A 12078-nucleotide genomic window follows, 5' to 3' on the forward strand; every position below is an offset into this window, starting at 1 on the left:
ATTTAATATACGGACACTGAAGTGCAGGCACTTGTTGCAAATGTAGCACTGCCAGTTGTCGTTGGAGATTTCTTAATCCTTCTTTCTGTTCTTTCAATCGCTTTACGTATATGTCGACATTCCATGTCCTTTATTGTGAAACCCGCGAGACACAACAAAAACACAGCTACGATCACATCGTCCTCCATCATGCTGATGTTAATGTTAACCTTCTTTGTTAACGTTGCTGAATCCCTGTTGACCGACCGTATGTATGACATATACAGTATGTCACATCCTTGTACACATGGTCGGTGCGAATGCAACCCTTTAAATGGTACTGGGAAACAGTATCGTAATATACTAAATATTTTAGTACTTTACATTTAGTTCTGGAACTAAAGCGGATTCGAAAGGCCCTATAGTTACCTTATAGACTCAAGAATACACCCATTCCAGACACGAAAGACACTCTGATTTGAATTTACAACACTCATTTTACAAAACAAACATAATAGATGTATACACATTGGTCCCATTCTCTGTGTCAGACTTAACTTTGTTGTTCTAAATAATGCCGCAAGCGGGGATTGAGGAAATGACATCACCTGCGTCTGTGTAGTGCGACCAGATGCAGCCCCTGAAGTGAGACACAGGAAACAGAAATACTACAAAATAATAATAAAAACATGACTAAACAAGACAAAATAATGTTATAACATTTAGGTTTGTCTCGTTTCGGTCAACGACAATGAAGAGACATTTTAGCATAGTTTTTGTTTGTAAACCACATTTAGTCTGGTTTTTATTTGCCAACAATATTGCATTATACATTTAATTATAGTCCTTGTCACATGACCAGCATTTACGTTGCGTCTCATCTCATTTTCATCACATGATAAACGTTCGTTGACAATGATATTGCCAGCAACACTAGAGAGCACATGGCACTAAACAAACAACACAAACCATGTGCTTACAGAAAAACTGTGTCATCTAGTGGCCATCCTGGGTTTTGTTTGCTGTGCTCCATTTCCGGGCTGCTATCTCTTTAGATTGTGAGTGTGCTCATTATACCACGCTATCAAAGGAAGACTATTTTTCTATCTTCCTTAAGCGTAACAGAGCAACAGTATCTAAAATGCTAGAAAAATGAGAGTCCATAGTTTATGTTACATCATCAATAATCAAGTTTTAATGAGCTATTGGATATGTTGAGGAATTGAGATAAATCAGAAAGATCACTTGCAAAGCAGTCTTTTGTGGTAGAAGTGATGCTTCTACCATACTTTGTAACAAGGAGTAGAATTTACAGCTTTAGCTATATGGAGTTTACATAAGACTAGATAAAGATCTGATGTGATATATGGTATGATTTCGACAATGAGTAGGACCTGACACATTTATCTAACCCCAATAGAGCTCAGAATGTTTAGAAATGTCCAAAAATTAAAACTTTATCTGCAGGTAGCACTTACTCAGATAGAAAATCTGCTAATTCTTTAATAAAGTCTGTATGGTGCCCTGATGGCCTGTATACAGAAGTGAGTACAATTATCACAGGAGATTTATTTATAATTGACACTTGTTTCTTTGGATGATGTTAAATGAAGCGTCATTACTTCAAACGAGTTATACTTGAAGCCACCTGCATAGTCATGGGAAGAAGGAGGCGGGAACCAGTGAACATTAAAATCAAACTTTAATTACAAAATAAACACAAGACAGCGCGAGATGGATGACTGCCAAGCACAAACAAAACCAAAACACAAAATAAAGCCCAGACCTGGGGCCTGTTCTTGGTACGTCGCTAACTCAGTTAGCTGGATTTGAATGTTGACGATTTGGCGTGATCTTGGATCGTTTGGTTCTTCGACGCTCATCCCGGAGCTGCTGTCATAGCAACAGGTCCGTAAGCTTAAAGCTGCTCGGGAGCAGCTTATTTCATGTAAACAGGATTAGATCGATTTCAACCAGAACTGATACTCAAAATATGTCTGCTACCACCGCTACTTGATTACAAGAGTATCGTACTGATCCAGGGACAATAATTTAAAATAATAATCATTAAAAAAATATTTTAAAAATAATAGAAAAAATGCTGTGTAGTCCATAACAGCCTACTATAGACACAGCCAGTTTTACTCACTGAAATATTTATTTGTCATAAAATTATTACTTCATAATTGTATTACACACATGCTGTACAGATAATAGAGTCGTGCATTATTTTGAGTGATGACTGCTATTATAAGAGTGGCTTGATGGAGCGCAGGAGATGGAGATAACATGATATTGACCCTTTAGAAACCTTCATTAATGCTGTCACGTAACAAATCTGTCCAAATATAAAATGAAATGTATAGATAATTTTTACATTGAAATAAAAATGTAAAGACTGCACAACTATTATAAATTGTGAATCTAAATAATTGGGAATCATGAAAAAAATTAAAACATGTATCCATTATCTGTTGCATGTATCTATTATAACATTTATGTAGTTTTGTTTGCCTGGCTGTTTCCTTATAAAAGTCCAGAAATTTGTCAAGTTTTTCGTCGGGTGTCATTTTAAATTATATGACGTCATTACATTGCCGTCTTGCCACCAGCCATTCGCTGCACTGCTGATCATGGTTTCGAGTATCGATACATATCCCCTTTTAAGCCAACACATGAACGTGTTATTATCTCACATAACTCAATCCAGCGATACTAATCATACACAACAGGTGTGTTCGAAGAACCCAATTAGCCGGATCATGATTAGCACGATGATATCATCTTGGATGTGTCATTTGATCTCGGATGTAATAAGCGACGTATGAAGAACAGGCCCCTGGTCCTCTCTCGTCCTTCACTGTTGTAACTCCTCTTTTATCCTTCCGGATCTCCTCCGTGGGACTCGAGACCGGTGAGTGGCGCAGGTGTCGCCTCTTTTCCAATCACTCCACAGGCCTCGCTCCGTTCCCACGGCTCTCTTGTCCAATTGTCTATGAAAGCTATGTAATTCTAGGGGGGAAACCACTTTTACATCCAGCCATTGAGTGAGGACGATCTGCTATGTATCTCATCACCACGGTATGCAGGGAGGAGACCAGAGCATATTACAGTCTGATATTGTACTTCACACAAGTTCACACTTTAATGTTATTTTTAGTGATTTCCGACTTGCAAAGTTGAACATCATTAGTGTTGGCAATTCATAGCAATCTTACTGAATTTACGTTTAGCATTAGACAGCACTTTCAAATTTGCCAAGTTGTCAGGTGCTCTTCACACAATAGAATCAACAGTAACTATAGCACTTTGATCAGTTTTCTCAGTGGGTGCATCACTGAGTGGGGAGAACCTGTTTGATGTTTGATCAGAACGGAAGAGCGGTGTTTTGACCCACAACTATGTCTCCTCACAATCACCCAGTCGCCCTGCTGCAGAGGCATTGTAACAGGAACCAAACAATGTACAGGACTCCCTGAGCTAGTTGTACCACATTCTTACTGTCCTCAATTAAAGTTTGGTTGTGTGTCTCTAGTTATGAAATCTTCTCTGTCAGCCTATCTATTTCCCTGCATTTATCACATGTGAATTCCTCGTCGCCGCCAGAGAGAGCTAAACTATGCATGTGACAAGCGTTGTAAACAACAATAGCAGGAGAAGAAGCCATTACTCACCATTATGAAGAATGATTCTGACCACTGTTGTTTGATGAACTTGTGAAAAAAAAAAAAAAAAACAGAGCAAGAGAGAAAAGAAACGGACTGAATGACAAGCTAACCGGCTAATGAATCATAACGTACTGCATGTGCGCTGTGCGCACGGTTTTAGAATAAGAGTAAACAATCAAATTAATGAGATTAGGTTTGATGGATAATATCATATGGTGGGAATTAAATTTAAAAAGATAGAGATTTAACAGAAAAGTGAAGCTACACTGATCTACAATCGCACACTACTCAGCAGCCAGGCAGACAGGAACCTGAAGTTGTTCAAGTGTTTGTCTCTTCAATCATGCTGTGCCACAGAGCACTTTATTTAAAACTAGACCATACAAACAGACTTGGTTGCTTGTGCAAAACTTGCTAGCAATGACAAAGTCATGGGTTCAATTCCCAAATGCATGAAATGAATGTAAACTTCAGTACAGTGTCAGCATGTAAACAGTGTTTATGAATTGTGTTACTTGGAGTGTGTTGTCATGGCTGCCATTTACTGAAGTTGTTTACTTTAGCCTGGCTTCAAGACACGAATGAAAGATGCCTCTGCCTGTGACCACAATTAATGGTGTCAGCAGCGTCTGAACCCAAAACAGTCCGGCTAACAGAGTGTGATGAATCCACATCTGCCTGCTCTTTACTTGACGTTTGTACATTGATCCTAGATTTTCATCAGGCCTCAGGATTGTAAGGCCAAGCTGTGTGGCATAAATTTTCAAAGCTGTGCGTCTTCAGCCATCAGTCTCAATGAATCTTGCTCCTCCTAACCTCAGTGTCTTCTGGATTTCATGCAAAATATAAGGGTAACAGTTTTAATATTTGATATCAATGTTGGGCAATAATGCATGACCTAGTAATGCGTTACTGTAATTTGATTAATTTTTTTTTGTAACGGAGTAATATAATACTTTATATTTTTCAAAATAGTAATTAGAGTATAGTTACAATCCGAGGTCTCTATATGTTTCTGCCATGTTACATTCCTGACAGAATATAGTGTTTTATAATCTAGAGATTGTAAAAAGGAGGTAGCACACGCACTGTCAACTCAAGGGCCAGTGGATTAGAGACCTTCTCCCGTGAGACCCGACGCAACAGTGCAGCGCGTGGGACAAGACTTGATATGCGAATGCAGAGACTCGTGTGTGTGTGTGTGTGTGTTGGGGATTCGGGAGAACAGAATGATTCACAGGACTCCAGTAAAATAGAAATATCTAAACATAAAATATGTAAAACAAATAAATTGTTATTCATCTATTGCACAAAACAACACAAACTAATATAAAATATAAACGATTAGCAGGCTCAAGTGTATGCAGAGTTTCTATTTAGGCTATAACACGTGTTTGCAGTGTTGAGCAATGCAGTGCTGAAATTTGCATGCTCAAATTTCCTCTCATTATAACACAGGAATTGTAGACATTATGAAATATTAATTATGCATATATTTATTGTGTTATAACAGAGATTTGTGAGATTGCAATGAACTGAGATGTCTTTTAGAGATTATAAATGCAGCGCTCTTTGCTTGCATTCTGCCAAACCATGCATGCAGCAGCCGCTTGCTTTAGTTAAAAATATCAGTGTTCTGTGAATGTAGATGCTTTAATAACATATTTATCGGGAACGTGTATGCTGGGATTTCATACATTTCATTTGTCAACATATGCACAACACACATAGGGCAACAGTTCAGATAATGTGTATTCAATGATTCCTGATTAATTTTAAAAGAATATTCCTGTAACATAATTATGTAAGTGTATCTCTTTAAGTGGCCTTTTATTCTATTTGTATAATAATATCAATTACAGGATTTCTTTTTTAAATATACTTTTATATCTAAAGTTTACCACAAGTATACTATTAATATAATTAAGAGCACTTTTTTACAAGGGTTAAATGACTGACAACATATCCTACACAAATGTGCACATATATCTGTGCATTCAACTTGACCATTATTAATGTGTGATTGACTGAAAATAATATCCATATTCAATCTTTTTCTTGACTTCATTTAGTTGGACTGACAAAAAAATTAAAATAAAAATATGGCTCTAATTACTTCCTGTTAATTCAACAAACTAAACAATGGAAGGTCAAGTAACTGCACATTTTAGCAAATGTATGTCGGGTTTTCCATGCATGCAGAAAATTTGAATACTATGCACTGAACACTTTTGAACAAAGGTTTAAATAAATGGGTTTGAACAGTGATGCCACAGAAAAAAGGCACTTTAGGTTCCTCAAAGAACATTGTTAAGAACAATTCTTAAAATAACCATTTTATTCTTAACTTCAAGAAAATTGTAATAATCAAAACAATTTTCCATAATAACGTTTCCCTTCAAAAATATATGCTCAGTGAGGTATTTGAGCAGAGGTGTCTGACTGGATTCTTCATCTGTTTGGCTCCAGCATTTGGGTTGCTGTCAGGAAAGATGGGCTGATTGGCTGTACTGAAGGTGACAGTCAATACCTGCAACATCATCAGTCTGAAATATGAGTCACTGTTGCAGCTGAAACTTTACCGCAGATGTTACTCTGTAGGAAAAGAGAGGTTAAACCCAAATGACCAGTGCAAGAAACGAGACATGTGTTCAAGCTATAGCTCTGTTACAAAGCCTATTGGGGCATTTTAAGGCATCATCAAGACACAAGGCAGTACCAAACAGTAAACATAAAAAATATGCTGCCTTTAAGATAACTTGTGGCCTAAATCTAAGGCAGCATCACATTTGTCCTTCACAGATACAGCAATATCAGAAGCTATTGCACCAAGCTAGGAAATGTTGATATGACACTAAATTCTCAACATAACTGAACATTAAACATCACATATCTTCTGTATGTGTTCTGTGTTCAATGACGACAGACAAATAGCATATTTAAAATAGTATATGATAATGGATATGTGTGTATGTAGAGTCATTGGGTTCTAGTCCGGATACTTGGAGATAAACGGCCCTGTGATTAATGCACACAGCACTGAGCTTCACGTGGGAGCAGTCGCTCACTTATAGCGTGCTGGAGCAGCTAAATTTAAACACTGGTCAGCACACACACAGACCTCAGGGATTCTCACAAGCACACATATTTAATCAAACACACACACACACACAGACACACTATACATTTGTAAATTCTATATATATACATTATTATATATACTTAAATACATTCATTACATTTGTAATGATGAAATTGCAAATTCATCATTACAAATGTAATTACAAATAGTCACACACACACACACACACACATATATACACACTCACTGGCCACTTTATTAGGTACACCTTGCTAGTTCTGGGTTGGAACCCCTTTTGACTTCAGAACTGCCTTAATTCTTCATGACATAGATTCAACAAGGTGTTGGAAACATTCCTCAGAGATTATGGTCCATATTATTGGCATGATAGCATCACCCAGTTGCTGCAGATTTGTCTGCTGCACATCCATTATGAAAATCTCCTGTCCACCACATCCCAGTCTGAGTCTTGAGTTTTGTGACATGGTTCATTATCCTGCTGGAAGTATCCATCAGAAGATGTGTTCATTGTAGTTATAAAGGGATGGACATGGTCAGCAACAATACTCAGGTCAGGTCCACTCAAGAGCACCATTTCACGTTTAACACCATTACAATCTTAGGACAAATTCTGGCATCATTTATTCGTCATCATGTCAGAAGGAGACATTAAGACATAAGACATAATACACTGGTCTTTCTTTTCAAGTCAATTTCAAAGAATAGATAATATTCATATTAAAGCACTATTAACACTACCTCAACTGAATCATTGAGTGAGAAAATTTCAAAAACTGGATCAGGAAAAGCTTTCTGTTTGGGACATTTATTCATTTTCACTATTCCTTTAAGAAGAGGTTTGTGTGTGTATATAAGATCATGTGACACTCTGACCTTTGAACACATTTATCTGTCAGCAGCCTGTGCATTACTGTCTCTAGCACTCTCTCTCTTTCTCTTTCAATCCCATGAGATCAGTCTCACAGTATCCCAGACCTTTGCATTTTAAATATATGTGACATTGTGCAGTAAAAAAAAAAAAAAAAAAAAAACTGCCAAGGCTAGAGATTGAGGGTATTTTTAGTAGTGCTGTGAATAGCACACCTATTACTATTGTTCAGATCTATTTTAATGATTAGTACAAACTCCTAACATGACAGCTTCATTTACAGACATGCATAATTATTTAAATCATTTGTTCTCTAAGAGATATATGGTTTTTGCCTGGTTGATGATGATACAGAAAGAAAAAGAGCTCTTTGCCTGTCTGTCTCTTTTCCTCAATATCCCTTTCATCCATCTGTCCTAGTAATTATTAATGATGGATGTTGGAGGTTTTTGTCATCTGTACTAGCAGTTTTCAGGATTAACTAGCTGATCAGTGATCTCTGTTTGAGATAATGCTAATCATATCAGCAGCACATGTGAAAGTGTGAATGAGTAATATTCAGGTGAAATCACAATCACACTAATTAGAATGTAAGAGCAGACTGATTGCTATAAAACGAGGGAAAAAGTGCTTCCAGTCATTGTGTTCTTGTTAACAATGGTTACCTCCTCATCATCAAAATGGCCTTACATGCAAGGAAATTACTACAAAGAATATTTAACCTGAAAGAACTTCAAGGAGACTGCAGTGACTGCTTTGACTGCAGTGAAGAAGTCTTCAAGACATCCCAGAGTGTCCAGCAAGTGCCAGGACCATCTCTTCCTGAAGATTCAGCCACTGAGCCGTGTCTCCAGCAGTGCAGAGCTTGCCCAGGAATGGTGGCAGGTTGGTGTCAGTGCATCTGCATGCACAGTGAGGCCAAGACTGTTGGACAATAGTTTGGTGCCAAATATGGCAGCAAAGAAGCCACTTCTCTCCATGACAAATGTCAAGGACAGACTGAAATTCTGCAGGAAGTACAAGGATTGAACAGCAGAAAACTGGTGCAAAGTTATTTTCTCTGAAGCTCCCTTCCGACTGTTTGGGACATCTGCAAAATCGATTGTTCTGATAAGAAAAGGTGAACGCTACCATGAGTCCTGTGATGTGTCCACAGTGAAGCATCCTGAGAACATTCAAGTGGTTGCTTGTCAACCAAGGGAGTGGGATCTCTCTTAAGCCCCTTTCACACTGCACGCCGGACCCAGCAAATTGCCGGAACACTGCCAGGTCACCTTCTGTGTGAAAGCAAACATGTCCCGGGATTGATTCCGGAACTGATCCTGGGTCGGGGACCTAGTAACATTGCCGGATTCCGGATGAGCGCTGTGTGAACAAAAACCAGAACTAATGCTGTGTCGGTGTTGTAGTGATGACACACATCTTTTACCAGGTGTTTTGAAGGAAGATCAACATAACGTTCACAGAGATCAGTTAGTTCCTCACTTTCCGCGCTTACGCTGAGATTATTCGCTATAAGTATAACGTGCCTAGCGTTTTCGACTCGTACAGAGAGGTTATGCCATTCAATTTGCCTCCTCCTCAGTTTAGAGGGGTTCTAACCACAATGATGGGCCCCGAGCAGGTGCTGGTCATGGAACAGGAGGTAAAAACTCTGCTGCTAAAATGAGCTAAAGTACGGGTTCCTCCCCACAGCCGTAATTAGATATCAGATATATAAACAGCTGTTACTTTATCGTTCCAAAGAAAGATGGGGGGTTGCGTCCCATTTTAGATCTGCATCTCTTGAACCACTCTCTAGGGAAATTCAAGATGCTTACACTCAAACAAATCATGTCACAAATTAGGTCCGAGGACTGGTTTGTTACGGTAGATCTAAAAGACACTTACTTCCACATATCTATCCTCCCTCAACACAGGAAGTTCCTGAGGTTCGCTTTCGGGGGTGAAGCGTACCAGTATCGGTTTCTTCTGTACGATCTAGCACTGTCACCTCGAACATTCACTAAATGTATGGATGCTGCTGTAGCTCCTATGAGACTTCAGGGCATCCGCATTCCAAATTATATGGGATGCACGATATTGGATTTTGGCCGATATTCGATATGCCGATATTTTCAAAATAATTTTGGCCGATGCCGATACCGATATATATACAAATTTTTCGCCTGATATATTAAAACTTTAATTTTACTGAAGAGAAATCCATGTATCTCTTCTGTACTGATTCTACCATAAATGTATTATTTTACAAATGTAGACAGACATTCACACCTGAAAAACAGGTCAATTATTTCACTTGGAGAATAAATGATATGCCAGTGCAACATTTTATTTCTAAGTTTAGACTTTGAAACTTCAGTCCTTAAGATTAAAATAAATACAAATACATTTTCAAATATTTTTTTTTATCTTTTCCTACTGGAACAGGTCTACCAAATGCTCCCCCAACATAGTGGTTAACATGACATTGTACTGGAACTTACAGAAAACACTTCAAGCGCACAAAACAAGCAGCTGTAGTCCAGACCCCCACTTCAGTCCTGAGGACCCACTTTAAAGTATAATCAAACTTAAAACCAAGCTCCACATATTATCTTGTGAGCCACAAAAAATAAAATAAAAATACAAGGACATCTTATCCTTTACTTGAACTTGAGTGGTGCAAACCTTTTCAGTCCAACTAACTAGGGTGACAACTTCGGCTGACCGGTAGGCTTCTGTTCAGCTATTTTTTTATTACCAGAGGTAGGTTTTTCTTAAGAAAAATGAGCATCTCTGCCTTTTCACCGTCCATTCGATTTCTCTTTTCATCCATCACATCAGAGGCAACGCTAAAAAGCCGTTCACTGTCAACGCTTGTGCAAGGTGCACACAGGCGTGCAGCAAGAGCGAGGGCAGGGAAACGGGCCTGGTTGCACTTCCAGTACTCCAATGGACTGTGGTTCCTGGGAATTGTGGGTTCGGCCAGGTATGAGATGACCTATGAAGTAACAGAATACCAAAATATTACTTACGGATATATATATATATATATATATATATATATATTACTTTATGCTTTAGGCATTAACAGAGCTCCAACTTTTTTTTCCAGAAATCAAATGATTTATTAGTTGCATGTTTATTATTACTACCGTAAACATAGCGAATTATGATAGTAAATAGGCGATTATCTATCTTATGACATTGCAGAATAATAATAGCGAAAGTCGCATTATTAATTAGGATGCTTTCGGTTCAAAAGTGAAATATATATATTTTAAAATAATAACCTACATTTGTGCATGTTTTACGCTTACCTGTGAAGCTGAGGCGGTCTTGTCTTGCTCCTCAAACATGACATTCTCCTCCAGAATTTCGTCATACATATCCAGCAGTGATCCTGTTCGGGTCCTCTTCTCTGGGGGATCCTCTGTGCTGGCATCTGCACTGCCGCTCATGTCATCCAAAACTTTGAGCAACAGGTCGCGAGCACTCCTCTTTTTTTCCTCGTCAAAGTACCGGTCTTTGTAGCGTGCATCAAGCATGGTTGCAACAGAATAAAGTGCCTCACAATGCACACCGTTGAAGCGAATATTGACGGCTTCCAGCAGGGTAGTTTTAGTCACTCGGCCGGCCAAGCAGTCGTGTCAGTGCCACAACCGCGGGGATCACATCAGCAGCAGAAGCCTCTGCAGAACTCATATCTCTGGTCAGCTGCTCAAAGGGGGCGAGAAGTGTGATCATATTTTCTATAATTCCCCACTGATTTTCCGTCAAAGTTGCAGGAAGCTCGAATTCAGCGGCATAAGCACCTAGTGCCCTTTTCTGCTCGACCAAGCTTCGCATCATATAAAACGTCGAATTCCATCTGGTAGCGATATCTTGTTGAAGTCGTTTTACCGACATTCCGAGCTCTTTCTGTACATCTGCCAGTCGACTGTATGCCAGCTGGGAGTGTTTGAAATGTCCAATTATTCTCCTTCCCACGGCCACAACATCCGCCACGCTGCGCTGAGACAGGACACCGCCATTCACCGCCAGTTGCAGTGAGTGTGCCATGCACTGTAGACTTGTCACACCAAACTCCATCATAGCTTTATCCATGTTACGGGCATTGTCACGTAGCACGACATGCACTTTCTATTTTCCATTTCCCAAACATACTTTCAAATGCGGACGCAATTGCAGCTGCTGTGTGAGAACCGGAGCATTCCTGTGAGTGTAGGACAGCTTTTTTAAGGGTGAAATCTTCATCTATCCACTGGGCAGTGAGGCTCAACATGCTTACAGGACTCACGTTGATGTCCAAATGTCCGTGGTGAAGCTAATGTGACACACGCCGGCAAGGAGCTTTTCAATTTGACTGGCGACAACACTCTGGAGTTCAGGTAAGGCCACGTCAGAAAAATAGCGCCGGCTAGGCATAGCATACTGCGGCTCTAGGTCCATCATTAGCCTCCTGAAGCCAACATCTT

The sequence above is a fragment of the Carassius auratus genome, chromosome 42, assembly GCF_003368295.1.
Source record: "Carassius auratus strain Wakin chromosome 42, ASM336829v1, whole genome shotgun sequence".
Classification (NCBI taxonomy): Eukaryota; Metazoa; Chordata; class Actinopteri; order Cypriniformes; family Cyprinidae; genus Carassius; species Carassius auratus.